The sequence below is a fragment of the Carettochelys insculpta genome, chromosome 2 (genome assembly GCF_033958435.1).
Source record: "Carettochelys insculpta isolate YL-2023 chromosome 2, ASM3395843v1, whole genome shotgun sequence".
Lineage (NCBI taxonomy): Eukaryota > Metazoa > Chordata > Testudines > Carettochelyidae > Carettochelys > Carettochelys insculpta.
Window position 1 is genome coordinate 204,332,559 of NC_134138.1, and position 16,451 is coordinate 204,349,009.

General features: G+C 40.8%; 1 protein-coding gene across 5 annotated transcripts in view; it reads right to left on the bottom strand.

Moving 5' to 3' along the window:
- RBMS3 (RNA binding motif single stranded interacting protein 3) overlaps positions 1 to 16,451 on the bottom strand; it is a 1,098,743-nt gene that overhangs the window by 1,075,067 nt on the left and 7,225 nt on the right. Inside the window, exon 2 of one of the 5 annotated variants that reach the window (XM_074984409.1) lies at positions 3,306 to 3,411. The exons of the other annotated variants lie outside the window; for them this stretch is intronic. The gene's annotated coding sequence lies outside the window, so the exon portion shown is untranslated. The remainder of the gene's footprint in view (positions 1 to 3,305; positions 3,412 to 16,451) is intronic. 5 annotated transcript variants of the gene reach the window in all.

A 16,451-nucleotide genomic window follows, 5' to 3' on the forward strand; every position in this document is an offset into this window, starting at 1 on the left:
TAAAGGTCTGAAGTTGAACAGGGATAGGTGTAGGTTAGCTATTAGGAAAAACTACTTCACCGGGAGGGTGGTGAAGCATTGGAATGCATTGCCTAGAGAGGTGGTGGATTCTCCATCCCCCAAGATTTTTAAGTCCCGGCTTGACAGGGTCCTGGCTGGGATGACTTAGTTGGGGTTGATCCTGCTTGAAGCAGGGGGCTGGACTAGATGACCTCCTGAGGTCCCTTCCAGCCCTATGATTCTATGATTCTAACACAAATTAGTGGGTAGTTTGTGTGTGGAACAGTCTCTGGTCCCCAAAGACCTGACAGAGGAGCACCAACAGTTTTCTCTCCATGTACTCCAGTGGGGCACATAGGCTGTGTCTACACGTGCCCCAAACTTCAAAATGGCCATGCAAATGGCCATTTCGAAGTTTACTAATGAAGCGCTGAAATGCATATTCAGCGCTTCTTTAGCATGTGGGCGGCAGCCGCGCTTCGAAATTGACGCTCCTTGCCGCCGCGCGGCGCGTCCAGACGGGGCTCCTTTTCGAAAGCACGCCACCTACTTCGAAGTCCCCTTATTCCCGTGAGCTCATGGGAATAAGGGGACTTCGAAGTAGACGGGGCCCTTTCGAAAAGGAGCCCCGTCTGGACGCGCCGCGCGGCGGCAATGCACATCAATTTCGAAGCGTCTCTGCCGCCCGCATGCTAATGAAGCGCTGAATATGCATTTCAGCGCTTCATTAGTAAACTTCGAAATGGCCATTTCCATGGCCATTTCGAAGTTTGGGGCACGTGTAGACATAGCCATAGTGTCAAGCTCATGAGAAGGAACAGGCCAAATCTAATGTTTCTGTAGCTCCCAGGCACAACAGAACATGATTTTTCTCAAGGACGTCTTCAACCCCTACCAGAAAGCTGTGCTTTAAAGTAAAATTAGTAAGTCTAACTCACTAGTTTAGTCATGTAAGTAGTCATGGAGGAATTTGAGTTTTGTCAGTAAATGCTGGTTTCGTTATATACACACACTGGCAAAAATATTTCTATAGTTAATGACTGAAAATTATAGATGCACAAAGTAAGAAAAATGATACCAGAAAACTTATTAGAATTTGATTTAGAGATATTTACTTTGTCTATTTTGACATGGGATGTTGATAAGCTGTAACATGTATAGACATTTAACTTTTTGAATATCAACATCTACTGTCATTAAATAATTGTCTGACTCCCCATAATTTCTGGTAAACGTAAAAAGTTCAAACAAATAAAACATTAAAAATGCTTAAAACTGATATTAGTTGAAATTATAAAAAATAAACATTGGATTTTGTCAAGCCTATCTATAAAGGGAGATACTTTGCCCAATAGGCAAAACAAATTTCTAAGTCTTAAATTAACTGCAAAAGAGCTCTCCTATTCTAACCTGAATGTGACAGGAACATAATGAAACCTACCAGAAAAATTAATTTAAAAAAAAAATTAAAGTTTATTTGCAAATGCAGACCAAGATTTAATTGCATGCATGTTTCATGCAAATTGGTCTTAGCAATGTATAAAATATTTTGCCTAGAGAATAAGAAGTTTTTAAAGTATTGATACTAAATGCAAAGTATTTTTCAAATATAACATTAATTGTTCAACTAAAAATAATTATTTGACAGAGTGCAAAAAGAGAAGAATTTCTCATAAAAAGTACCGAAGGATTAGAACAAAGCACGTCTTGCAATAAAAAACATCCCTTTTATCTACTGAGCTGCACAAGCCTTTGGTCATGCAGAGGGAGTTTAGAGGTACTATTTTGCAATAGAAATGTACTGAAAGTTACAGTTTTAATTTTTTTTTAAAAACATATATATATAAAATTGTACAGAGCTGAATTATAGTAATTTTCCTGGTTAATACTAAGAGATGCTATACAAGAATACAAATTTTCATGCAAATCAGATTTAATCTACTGTGTGTTTTGGCTTTTTAAATTAAAAAGAAAAGAATAATTTTTCCCTAGATTTTGACTCAAAAGTTTCTCCATCAATAGGAACCTTGCTGCAATGACTTTACAATGTGTTATTATGGTGAATAGGTGTGTACGTACATTCAAAAAAACTTGGTTCTAATCTTTGGTATAATCAGAGCAGCCACTCAGCTTGTCCATCAAGTTCAGCTCCATGCACACTGTAATTGTAGTGCTCTCTTGCTAACTTGGCTAGAATCACCATGATCTCTGTACCATAGTTACTACCCATCAAATCATTTTAGAAATTAGCAAATAATACAGTTAATATTGCATAAAGGTATTTTGGATACTTTGGCTCAAAATGTTCCATTTTCTCCTTAGAAAGAAAGTTACTGACAGCAGCAGTGGGAACATATGCAAATGTCTTCTTATATAACTGGCTACATACTGGCTTCTCTGTATCCTTCTGACCCGCAAAGGATTCTGACAATTCCCTACACCCTTAACTCCTCTCTTTCAACACAGGAAAAACATAACATGATGAGCCTGCCCACACCTGCGTAGGTTTTTCAATGATATTACTTCTCGCCTGAATGAGAAGAGGTGTCTTTCAGACAGTTCACACACTTGCTTTGGCCACAAATAGTAATATTTGCACATCTGCTCATCCAGTCTATTCATACCCAACGATAATTATCAACTTTTTAAAGAACTGTGAGATCTGCTCAAGAAACCTGTTACATGAAAGCCAATTATTTGTTTACTTCTTATTAATTTGTTGTTGTTTTTAATTATTATTACTATTATTATTATTATTACTACACATCTAAAACCCCAGTGACTGTATTGCATTCTCACTATAATGAAGCAGAACTCTGCCCTTTTCAAGAGCACAGCAATAACAGAGCTTTCAGGGATGTTAAGTACACTTGTCACAGCCTAGGTATATAATGCAGTGCCTGATTTTTACCAACTCACTTTAACTCACTCCCTTAGGGATTGGAGGGGTCTTGCCTTCCTTTAGATAATAGGCACTTCACTACTAGCCCATTACCACTGCCAGTGAGACCAATCACTCACCGATATTCCTCCCCAATACAAGTCAGAACAGGAAAAAATAAACAGAAGACAGACCAGCTAGTGCCTGGAAAAAACTGATGTAACTATAAAATGGAACCTGCCACAGGTCCAAAAACAGACAGACACTGGGACCTCAGCCTCACACTGGTCAACACATGATCTGTCATCGCCAATGACAAAGAAGAAAATGATTATTGTTATTTTGATTTTTAAATATCTGAATAGTGCTAGGGTACTCCAGTGATGGTGCCAAATAAATACATAGGTAAACAGACAGAACTTACTCTGCTTCCGCTTCAAAATTCCATACTCTCTAGCCAGTTGCTGCAGGAACAACTTTCCATTGGTTCTACAATTGTTTCCTGGCTGTGCAGGAATTCGCAGGCTAGCCTATGAATTGAAGAGAGGGGATTAGACACATGGTGCTAACAGATGACTACCCCACCAGCTAGCCTGCTAAATACATCACCATGTCATCCCACTCCTCCTGTTCTATGTTTGGTCCCCTGAATTCAAGCAATTCACTCTCCTGACATGAATGGACCCACTTCAAACACACACTGATGACTGCAGCTAACATGGCAAAACTGTGACCAAAAACACAACAGCCACATGTTACAGAGAGCAATGCAGGGAGGTCACCGGGTGGAATTCCTATACCCAGGCTCCTTAGCCAGTATGCTAAACAGCTGACATATTTTAAAGGGACTGATATCTTATACCACTTATAAAAAAGTTGACATTCAGCTAAAAAAGCTGACATATGGAAGCTATGCCTTTAGTACGAAATAGAAGACAAGAAAGCAAAATGTCACTGAACTGTGTCATGCAGGCTTGTTTGTCATTGACACATATACTTGTTGTTACAAGAATCTGACCTTTTCTTAAGGATATCACTATCAACCATCAGTGGAAAAAACACCCAACTTGAGTCTATCACAGAAGAATTGCTCTTGATATTGATGTACACAGTAATAGAACAAAGCATTCAAGTCACATAACAATAGCCCAAGCTAACCATCTGTAGTATCAATATCAATATTTCACATTGTTATGTAACCCTTCTACACAAACAAAGAAAAAGGAGGGCACTTGGAATTTGAAAGATTATATTATAATGGAATGTCTCTTTAAACGTATCATTCAAAGGGAACGCAAATGCTGGTGACTGTTTCAACTTGAGATTATGATTTTATTCTTCAAGGTACTTCAAACCACTAATTCAATTACTATTTCAGTGCTTTATATAAGCTATCAATTAATGTAAATACATGTTAGAAAGACACACTGTTGGAATTCCACTTCCATATACTTATTTCACTAAACATTAAAAATATTCTTGAGACAGTATAGAAAAATATAATTTCAGAGGTTTTTAAAACTTACCATAGCTCTGTGAACTCAATAGGATTTCTAAGGTTATGTCTAGACTGCAGGTCTCCTGACAGAAGTCTGCTGTGTGCAAACAATGTGTCCACTTTCCCAAAACCACTCTTGATAAAGCAGATGCATTGTGCTGACACCCCTTGTATACCTTGTCCCACGTGGCAGGAGGGATGTCTCAGCAGAGGAGCTATTCCTGACATTTGGCCTCATGTGGGTGGGCCAAATGTCAGGAAAGCCTCTCCCAATAGAACAGTGCAAAATTTGCCAACAGTTCTCCACAGTTTAGACACACCCTAAGATATAGCACCCTACTTGTATGTCAAATTACATTCCCAATTCATCATAATGCTTTGGGTTTTGTTACTTATTGGTATTAGCAATTAGCAGACTGACCCAAAGTTTGAGCCCCAAAGAATTCATAATCTAAACTCCCACATATATATTTAGCTACAAATAGTCCATTCACCTCACAAAAGTAATTTTGCCTACCATTTTATTCATTTTATACAATATTTTGGCAACGGTACCACAATGATTTCCTCACAATAACAATACCTAGTCCTTGTCTAACACATCTCATCCATAGATCTCAAAGTGCTTTACAAAATAGTTCAATACCATTAAAGTCCTGTGTGGATACAAAATTGGCGTCTGAACCGGTGTCTGCATCAGCACAAATGATCAATGGATATCCACATACGCAGATGCAAATACCTGCAGATATAATGCAGATATCTGCAAATTTGCAGGATTCTAGACCCAAAATTTGTATCTGCATCTGTACACATAAAAATGAGCCACAGACACCTGTGGATATAAAGTGCACATCTGCAGATTTGCAGGGCTTTAAATATTATCACTCTTTTGAAATAATATTTGGTAGTCTGAGTAGAAATAGATACTGCTGTAATGTAGTTAAATTTTAAAAGACGTTCATAATATTTTCTGTCATTCTACACTTTATACTTTCTCAACTGAAATTCATTCTGATGTTGGCAGAAGGATCCCACATACAGCTGAACTTATGGGATGAGGAAATATACTGCATATCTGTTAAGAGAGAAGGCGATCTGATTACCTCTGGTAAACTCACTTCTACCCAGAAAGCGAACATTTGGTATAACATAAAACAACTGAAGCAGCACTACCACTATGCAGAGACATAATAGGCTTTTAGAGGCACTAAAGACAAGCATGCCAAAGGTAGGCTGACCATAGGGTAACAAGCTCTTATCTAAACCACCTGCCAATGACACATCTGCCTTCCCATGAAAGGAATACAAGACTCATGCAACTCCTTAAGGCCAGGTTTCTTCCAGAATAACTAAGTTATTACAGCAGTTAGTTGTGAATCCCTAGCTGCCTGTGTGTCCATCACAGTTCCCCTGGAATCACATAGGAAATGTGTTGCTGGTATTGATCAGTGTGAAACACTTCCTTTTTATGATGAGATCGTTCCAGTAATGTTAACCAATATGATGCTTTTCTAAAGCCCACAAGTGAAGACATTGTTCATTTGTAGTTGCATTCTGCTTCAGGTGAAAAACAGTTAGGTGAGTTGCCTGTTATGATAATATGAAACCACTTTCGGGAGGAAACTCCAGTAAGGACCAAGGTTCCCTCTGTTCTTTCTCATTCATGTGCAGATCTTTTCCACCATGAAGGTATACATTTCTCATAGAGCTGGAAAGGGCCTTGAGAGGTCATCAAGTCCAGTCCCTGCACTCACAGCAGGACCTATCAGCATCCCTAGCAGATTTTTTTTTAATCTAACCTGCTCCAGGCACTTGAAAGGCTCCTTGAAGGACTGAACTCTCAATCCTGAGTTTACAAGGGCCAATATGCTTACCACTGAGCTATCCCTCTACCCAAAAAATTTTAATCTAACCTACCTCAGACCCTTGATTTTTTTAACCTAACTTGCCTCAGATCCTCAAGGGCTAAACTCACAACCCCCAATTTACAAAGCCACTGCGCTAACCACTGAGCTATCGCCATATTATCCCACCTCCATCTACTGACAGAATAAATTTTTATGTGCAACGAAGCTGTCGGCATTTTGCTAATCAGCTGGGAGGCATGTGAATCTCTCCTGATTGGCCACGAGTGCTCAGCTTACAAGGAACACTGATAAGGTCATAAATGCATCTTACCTTTAAAGAAAAATAGTATACAGAGGCTCTGACGTGAGAGCACAGAGTTCCAAAGCCCTTCTGGCCGAAATAATGGCCATAAGACAACCACTTTGCAGGAGAAGTATAATAAGGAGCAAATTGCCAACAATTCTAACCATGTCCTCATAAGCTCCAATAAAACTGAATTCAGAGCCCAAGGAAAAATGAGCTCTCTTACTTGAGGGCATAGTTCCTTCTAGGCCTTTGAGGAGTCAGACAGTCATGACATTCAAATAGACAGACCAATTATCCATGGGAGGGTTGGAAGCTGATATTGCTGCAAGGTGAAGCTTGATAGAAGAGATTACTAAGCCTTGTTGTTTCCAGTGCAACAGATATTCAAATATATGTTGTATGGATGAAAGCATGTGTGAGACTCTTCACTGAGAGCCTCAAGGAATTGCTCCCACTTTGAGAAGTAAGTAACTCCAGTGGAGGAATTTTTTTTTTTTTTATTTTTATTCTTTCAAAAGAGGAATGCAAGTTTAGACACAGCCTCTGTGTTTTATCCATGCAGTTTCAAGTCCATTAAATGAAAGTAACTCAGGTCAGATAGAGTAACCAACAGCTATCCTGAGAAATCAGGCCTGGATGCAACTGAAGCCATACTGGGGTTGCCACTGAGAGATCTAATCAAACAGAGAATCAGTGTTGGCAGCCAGCGCCTGGGCTATCAGAATAACCTGATCCTGGTTCCACTTCATCTTTAGCAGAACTCTGCATGAACAAAAAAAGGATGAAAGCAGAGTAAAGATGTCCCATTGAAGGTAGCAGAAAAGCATCTGTGGCAAAGCCTGGACTGTAGCTTTCTAAGTAGCAAATTGGTGACACCTTCTGTTGTATCTGTTTGCTAAAAGCATTATCTGGGGAATCCCCCACTTCTGGAAAATGTCTCTGACCACATTAGACAAAGGGGACACTCATGGGCTACATCTACATGAGAGGATCTTCCTGGCAAAACTGGGTTTTTGTCACCAAAACCCACAGAGTGTCTGCATGCAAAATGTGCTTTGTTGACAGTTTGTCATCAAAACTTTGCACATCCGCCAGCAGTGTTATACCTCTCCCTGTTCAGGTATAACATCTCTCTCGACAGTATTCTGTCGACAAAACAGCCATGCAGACATTCCTGGGCCCTTTTGTCGACAGACAAGGCTTTCGGTTCACTGGACAGCCTTGTTTGCAGAGCTTCTGGTGAGCTGTTCTGTCGAAAGAGGGCCAGACAAAAGTCTGGCTGCTCTCTGTTAATGGAGCAGATTACTCTTCCATTCCCCTTTTATGTGTAGATGCAATCTGTTGACGAAAGTTTTGCAGGGAAATCTCTTCTGACAGTGGCATCTGTTGACAAAGGCTTCTCATGTAGACATAGCCAGGGTAACTGGATAACCATCGCTGAGGCAATCTGCCAGCTAGTTTTGTGTTCCCAGAAAGCAAGATGCTTCAAGTGCGACTGACTGCTCGCAAAACTGCCACAGCTGCATTGCTTCTTGACAAAGGAGGGCAGAACAAGCTCCTCCTTGCATGATGAGGTAAAACATGGCTGTGCTGTTGTCCATAAGAACAAATAAGTTTCTGCCTGTAAAGTGGAGCAGAAAGGCTTGACATGATGTGAAAATCACTGAGCTGCTTGACACTGATATGGAGTGAAAGTTCTGCCAAAAATCCAAGGCCCTGAGATCTGATGGACCCCAGGTGAACTACTCACCTAGCACTTACACATGACTGTAGAGGACATATAAAGGGAATGCCTACATAAACCACGAGCAGCTCTCACCACCAACTGAGGGAGATGAGAACCTACGGTGGTACCAAGAATACATCATCCATATGGCAAGTACATTGGGACCTGTCACATATGGAGGGCTTGGAAGTGGAGCCTTGCATGTTGTGTCATGTAGATGCATGAGTTCACATGCCCTTACAGCCTCATGCAATTTTGGGATGTTATGATTGGGTGGCCTTTGTGTAATGAGGGACCTGATTAATTGAAAACATACCTCTGAGAGATAGGCCCTGGCCTGAGCAGAGTCAAACACTGCCGTATGAACTCTCTTCTCTGCACCAGAGAGGGTGTAGACTTTTCTGTGTTTATCACTGCTATGAACTCTCTTCTCTGCACCAGAGAGGGTGTAGACTTTTCTGTATTTATCAGAAGTCCTAGTGCATTGAATATTTACTGGATGAGTTGAACTTTGGACACTAACCAAGTCCTGTACCAGGCCTTGACCAGACAAACATCTAGAAAAGGGTAGTCCTGCACACTGACCTCACCAGGCAAGCTGCCACTACTGCTGTACATTTTGTGAACAGTGATGGAGCTGCTGACAGGCTGAATGGGAGGACCTCAGATTGGTAGTGCGAGTGGCTCACTACAAATCTGAAGATTCGTCTCTGTCCTTGATATAATGATATATGAATATAGGTTTCATTTAAATTGAATGTGGCACACCAATCCCAGGATCCAGAGAGGAAATAATGGATGCCCCAGGATGACCATGCAGAACTTTATTTTCTTGAGCTAGCTGTTGAGTCGATTCAGGTCTAAATTAGTCTGAGACCCCCTTTGGCTTTGGGGATTATGAAGTAATGGGAGTAGAACCCCTTCCTCCTTAAATTCTGTGGAATCTGTTCCATGGCTCCCATTCGAGAGAAGGATTGAACCTTGCAGATGAGAGCTTCTTCATGAGGTGAGTCCTGAAGAGGGATGTGGAGGGTGGGATGGAGGGGTAGAAATAAACTGGAGGGTGTATCCCACTTCCACTGTACTCAGCACTCAAAGATCCATTGTGATAAAGGACCATGCATTGAGGAAGTCGGAAAGGTAGTTTCCAAATAAAGGAGAAACTGGTTCAGGCATCATGGCAATTGGCCACAGTCACTGATGTGAGTTTTTACCAGGCACTTGAGGCAGCTTGAGTGGGTGATGCTCAGGAGTATAGCTTTACTGCAGGAGTTTCAGGGCTTAAAGCCTGGAAGCTAAGGCCTTGGCACTAGGGAATGGGCAAAAATTCCAGTACAACTTGAAGTCACAGAACTTCACTAAAATTAAATTAAATAATACTGATTAAAATGAACTACAGCTAACAACTTTGTACAGAAGAAAAAGAAGACCACAGAAAGAATTTACAAAGCAAGGATACAACTGTTACGGGATCAGAGGGAGCTCAAGCTATTGGCACATAGTAGCAGTGGGCACTCCAGCTGCCCCAGCTGGTACCAGACAGGAAAGTATTTCAGGTCACTGTGTTCTGGGTGCATGTGCACCTTGAGTGGAATACACATATGTGTTCTCTCAAAGAAGAACAATGTATAACTAATACCCAATAATACTTCATAAACTTATGTGTGTGTTTGTTTAGTGCCTCTGGAACACCGTATCCTGTATCTCTCTGAACCTGAATCTGTCTAGGTTTGATTAGTCCTGTTGGATTTGGAAGTCTAATAAGAAGAAGTAATTATATGGTCCTGAGTAGTGGGTTCTGTGAACAGCAGTCTAATATTCCAGAAAGTCATCATATTGGCAAAGTATGGTTATTTCCCATACATGTAGGGTGCCTGTGTCACTGAGTGGTGTTGGAGTCATGAATACAGAATCCCTTAAAAGACAAAAATTTTGCTATTTCAGAGAACCCATGCATTTTATCTATATTTAGGGAAATTAATGTAGCAATTAGGACTTCTAATAAGTACTCCTAGGAACTGGTGTGAGCATCTCACTGGGCAGATGGAGAAACAGGCAAAAGGGACTGGCAGAAAGAAAGACTCTCTCAAACCTTTTTAGAGAGGAAAAAGTTATGGGACTTAACAGAAGACATGCAAAGGATATATAGAGATTATAGAGCCTTGTTTGTGCCCTTTGCAATGTTTGACAGCATGGAAAGGATTCAGATTCAGAGATGGAAATGACTGGTTGGCTGACTGATACCAGTGGTGTTGCTGATAGGCCTATGGCATAACCCCAAGATTGCCAGGCTTTCATTGCCTCTACTGTGAAATAAATGTGCTGCCTTTAACTCTCTAGGTCCTCAAACAGCTTCTCACAGAGGTGTCCATTTGTTTCTCTACTCTGAGGAACCCGTTCTTCTAGTATATGCAGGAAGCTGACACATTGGCCACACTTCTCAGATCTAAGTGGATTGTTCTTGGTAAACGTCCTAAGTAGGAAACAAATATGACTTTTTAGCACCTTTTCATCTCTCCAGTTCAAGGACTGGCAGGGTTCAGATTCAGTATTCTTGCTTCTACCTTTGCTGCTTGCTTTTGCATTCAACTTTTCCCAAACACAGTGCCTTCCTTCTCCTCCACTTTCTCTTCAGTTCTCTGGCTTCTTTCTTTCTCCTCATTCTATTCAAACAGATCCACACTCCTCTCTGAATGTAAGTACTCCATATTTATATGAATACGTACATTCAGGCACGAAAATCACAGATGAATGTGCATGCACACAAATCACTGCCATACATCTCAGAAAACAAACTGTATGTGCCTACCTCTGTACCAATTCTGTACATCCATTTCTTAAGTCCTTAATTGGCCTTTCTGAAAATAATGTACTAGGTTCTCGCTCCTCATGCACCATTTGCACATGCACAAACTGGGTCCCATAAATGCATGGATGAAAACTGGTCAGTTTAAGGTACAAGTCAGTTTAACATATGACATTTTCAATATATCTCCCTGTCTGTCGCTATCACAGCTGCCCAGGATTATGCTGCGAATCTACTTTCCATATAGTCTGGAACTGCTGTGGAAGTGGCATAGCAACAAGATACATGGTGAGATTAAATGTTGTATATACAGTTTAAAACGTGCTTCCACTCAAAAACTCAGTTTGCACATACACACACATATATCACTAGTAACCAGTACTGAACCAGTTCACCAGAAATCGATGCTTAAGCCAAAGAATTGCCCTGCAAAGCACAGAGCAAAACATATGAAACATTTAGACAAGATAATGGGTCAAAATCTGATGATGGTTTCACTTCTTGACACTTTCATACTTACTTGTAAGCTTTTCATATCTCTGTGCCACAAAAAAAATTTTTTTTTGCATCTACTGACTTTGGTAAGAACTAACTTTTGCCTTTGATTAAATATGGAGCAAAGAGGGATGGGAGGGAACTAATTAACTATTAAAAGTGGCTTCCACAAACTTTGAATGTCTGCATGTCCTTGAAACACACTTCATAATGTGAACAATCAGGGCACGTCACTATATCTGTGGGGCCCATGTGTGACCTTCCATTCTGCAGGATTATGATACATACTTCCTGTGGTGAACGTGCTCTTGATGCCCACTTCATAAAAGACCCTAAATCCCAAAGTGCACCATATACCATCTCCTTCAGATCCTTACTCAAAGCATACTGCTTTCAGTTAGCTTTTGTCAATGACATTCTTCCTGGGCAACACTCTTCCAATGCAAACGTATCTCGAGAGTAGACTATCTATTGTTTTATATTATGTCCTCCCATGCCCACTTCGCCATCTTTTCTTTATAGTCATCGCTACTCTGTTATATCTAATTGGTAATGTAAATGGCTCAGGGTAGAGACCTGGCATTTTTAAAATCTCTGCAGAGCACAAGGCACATCTATCATGTGATAATACCAATAAATTATAATGTGGGTATATATTTACAACTTTAATTATATCTCCTCAAATGCAGGAATCTTGTAATTGCATTAGGTTTGGATTCAGAGACCAATCTTCTGCCCAAAGGATCTGGCAGTGAATACACTCCTCACAGTATCCTCAGTGAGGACACAATCATTAGTTAATAGTGAAGAGGAGGTATCAATGGTGCTTGAGGCAGTTACAGAAGAGGCAGAAGTTCCACTCCTTTTTGGTCCTCTACTCAAACACAACGGTTATTTGAGGGTGACCTGAAACTCAGATGAACAGTGTGGCTACGTCTACACGTGAAGCCTACATCGAAGTAGCCTATTTCGATGAATAACGTCTACACGTCCTCCAGGGCTGCCAACGTCGATGTTGAACATCGACGTTGTGCAGCACCACATCGAAATAGGCGCAGCGAGGGAACGTCTACACGCCACAGTAGCACACATCGAAGTAAGGGTGCCAGGCACAGCTGCAGACAGGGTCACAGGGCGGACTCAACAGCCAGCCGCTCCCTTAAAGGGCCCCTCCCAGACACACTTGCACTAAACAGCACAAGATACACAGAGCCGACAACGAGTTGCAGACCCTGTGCATGCAGCATGAATCCCCCGCTGCAGCAGCAGCAGCCAGAAGCCCTGGGCTAAGGGCTGCTGCACACGGTGACCATAGAGCCCCACACGGGCTGGAGAGACAGCGTCTCTCAACCCCCCAGCTGATGGCTGCCATGGAGGACCCCACAATTTCGACGTTGCGGGACGCGGATCGTCTACACGGGCCCTACTTCGACATTGAACGTCGAAGTAGGGCGCTATTCCGATCCCCTCATGAGGTTAGCGACTTCGACGTCTCGCCGCCTAACGTCGAAGTTAACTTCGAAATAGCGCCTGACGCGTGTAGCCACGACGGGCGCTATTTCGAAGTTAATGCCGCTACTTCGAAGTAGCGTGCACGTGTAGACACAGCTTGTGTTTGCAGTACAGTGTTTTCAAACATTGCTAATATGTTGCTCTGGCCAACTTGCGTCATACAATTACCCAAAGAAGAATCCTGTTTATGGGAATAAACTCTGACGCTGTAGACCAAAATGTTAATAGCAAAGGAACTCTGAGGCCAAAGAACTATTTATTAGCCTAGGTTGGGGCCTGATCCTACAACTCTTATTTACCCACAGAGTTCAATTTAATCTAACAAATCTTCTTACTTTCCATTTACATAGCAAGACTGTTCTGTTAATGAGATCTATTTTTATTTAGTAGATTTTTAAATCCAAGGGTCATATGTTTAAAAACATTTTACTTGGTCATGATGCGATACTGAATAATTATTGTGTTGTGTTAGCTAACCATGGCTACCTAGTAACAGAGAAGAAGCCGTGCTAGTCTATACACTATCACAACAAAAAGCAGTCAAGTAGCACTTTAAAGACGAGCAAAATAGTTTATTAGGTGAGCTTTCGTGGGACAGACCCACTTCTTCAGACCATAGCCAGACCAGAACAGACTCAATATTTAAGGCACAGAGAACCAAAAACAGTAAGCAAGGAGGACAAATCAGAAAACGATAAAAAAAGATTAGTATTTGTCCTCCTTGCTTACTGTTTTTGGTTCTCTGTGCCTTAAATATTGAGTCTGTTCTGGTCTGGCTATGGTCTGAAGAAGTGGGTCTGTCCCACAAAAGCTCACCTAATAAACTATTTTGCTAGTCTTTAAAGTGCTACTTGACTGCTTTTTGTTTTCATGGCTACCTAGTACATTTTAAAATGACAGTCTTTGTCCACACACAGAGGGAAATTGTATTATATATTATGCTACTTAAAATGTGTTAGATAACACAGTTCCTGAAAAAATGCATTTTTCCATGAGCAAGTAATGTAAACAAATAATTTAAACAAATATACAACAGCTATAGTAGGGACAGGAATCTTACAAAGGTGGGGAAGGAAGAAAGATAGGAGCAGAGTGTGATGGAGAAAGAAGGAAAGGGGAGGATATTAATTATGAAGGCCTTTAATATATTTAAACTTCTTGAGACAGGGACTGTCTTTTATTATACAATATACAGGCTACATCTACACTCACCGAAAACTTCGAAATGACCATGCTAATGGCCAGCTCAAAGAATACTAACGAGGCGCTGAAATGCATATTCACCACTTCATTAGCATGCCACCGGCTGCGGCACTTCGAAATTGCTGCATTTCGCTCCCATGTAGCTCATCTACACAGTGGTCCTTTTCAAAAGGACCCCACCAATATTGAAATCCCCGTATTGCTATTAGCTCATATGAGTCCGTGTAGGCAGGCCGCATGGGAGCGAAACATGGCAATTTCGAAGTGCCACAGCCAGCTGCACGCTAATGAGGCACTGAATATGCACTTCAGCGCCTCATTAGTATTCTTCGATCTGGCCATTAGCATGGCCACTTCAAAGTTTTTGGTAAGTGTAAACACAGCCACAGTGTAAGAGACCTCTGGTTGAATGTTCTGGGTATTACTTGAATAGACATTTATGTATTTATTTTCCCTTTGAGCTGCTTCAGTTGCATTTTATTTGCTTGTCAGTATTTTTGAAAATAGTTATTGGGAAATAAGTGTACAGTGACTATGTAAATCCCCACTCTCTGATTCGGTAATTATGGCTAGCAGACAATCAGAGTATAGGGAGTCACGTATTGTACAGATAGTGCAAAATAATCCCAATCATTATGTGTGGGTGATTCCCATGATCAATCAGACTCCAGGGAACAGTATAACTGAGAAAAAAAATGAATAGTTTTGTGTCAGTAACTCCAGCATCACTGCACTCTTATTGGCATAGTCAATTCCATTTTAGTATAACGACAAATACCTGTGCAACATGGAAACAATTTGGACTCATAAATGATCACCACATGCAGTGAGAATCTAAACATTTTTCAACTTTTGTTGAAATATTTGTAAGACCACCAATATTAGTGTTTCTAGCTTAACAAATCACCAGCGTTGTAGCAAAACATTGATGACACAAGCTGGCACACAACTGTTGGTTGTGAACTCCTGCGCATACTAGGCAGACTTTACTTCACTGAAAGGAATATGTGGCCAACCCCTGTAGAGGTATATGTGCAAGTGTCTTCCTGAATATGGTTGATGTTATGGATCATGGCCTAGGTATGTTTCTACTTAAATCATGCACTATGCTGGATGCAATGTCAAACCTACTCAAGTGTTTATTATAATTTAGAATGTATTTGTATAAATAGGAACCTCAGGCATGAACCAGGACACCATTGTAAAAGTGCTATAAAAACAGAACCAAAAGATGGTGGTATATACATCCTCTGTGGCGGAAGGAAATAGTGAGAGGCATCAGACACCAAAAGGCGCTGACTCCATGGTTGTTGCTGATGATGATTCTTTGTGGGTATGCCCTCCAAGGCTCAACACCATAAAAATACTGCAACAGCAGCAACTATTAATTCTTCTTAAATCCAATGCCAGTATCCTGCATTTTCTTAGCAGATACCTCTTAGTTCTATCTCTGATGCTTCAAGTGCATTGTTTAGCTAGTAGCCATTGTTTAGCTAGTAGCCAGTAGTTCATGGTTTGTAGCTCTGGATTTGTTATATGATCACAGAATCATAGAATCACAGGATGCTAGGACTGGAGGGGACCTTGAGAGGTCATCGTGTCCAGCCCCCTGCCCTCATGGCAGGACCAAGTACTGTCTAGACCATTCCTAAGCATACACACTTATCTAACCTGTTCTTAAATATTTCCAGAGATGGAGATTCCACATCCTCCCTAAGCACATATCCACATATGCACCTAATTTTCCTCTGTAATTAGTATTACTAGGAATAACACAAATTTTAATGAAATTCTTACATTACAATGAAAATATCTGTGCTTGTCCCAGGAACCATTCACTGGACTTTTCAAGCTTCATATGCTTATTGATTACTTAGATGAAAAATGTAAACAGTTGCTTGGTCTTTGACAAAAAATTCTCTGGCAATTTATCCAAGGGAAGAATTGTTTTAAGTAGCATATTCCTCTATCACCACTTTTGTTCAACTTCGGACTGAAAGCATAATGGTTGTCACGCTGAGAGTAGGTCTACACAACAACTTTATTTTGAAATAACAGCTGTTGTAGCCAGGGGCCTTTCGAAACAACCCCCAATTGTGAAAGCCCCTTCTTCCTAAAACCAAATAGGAAAGGCCCCCATCTACGTGAGCAGCGTGCATTATGAAAGCAGCAC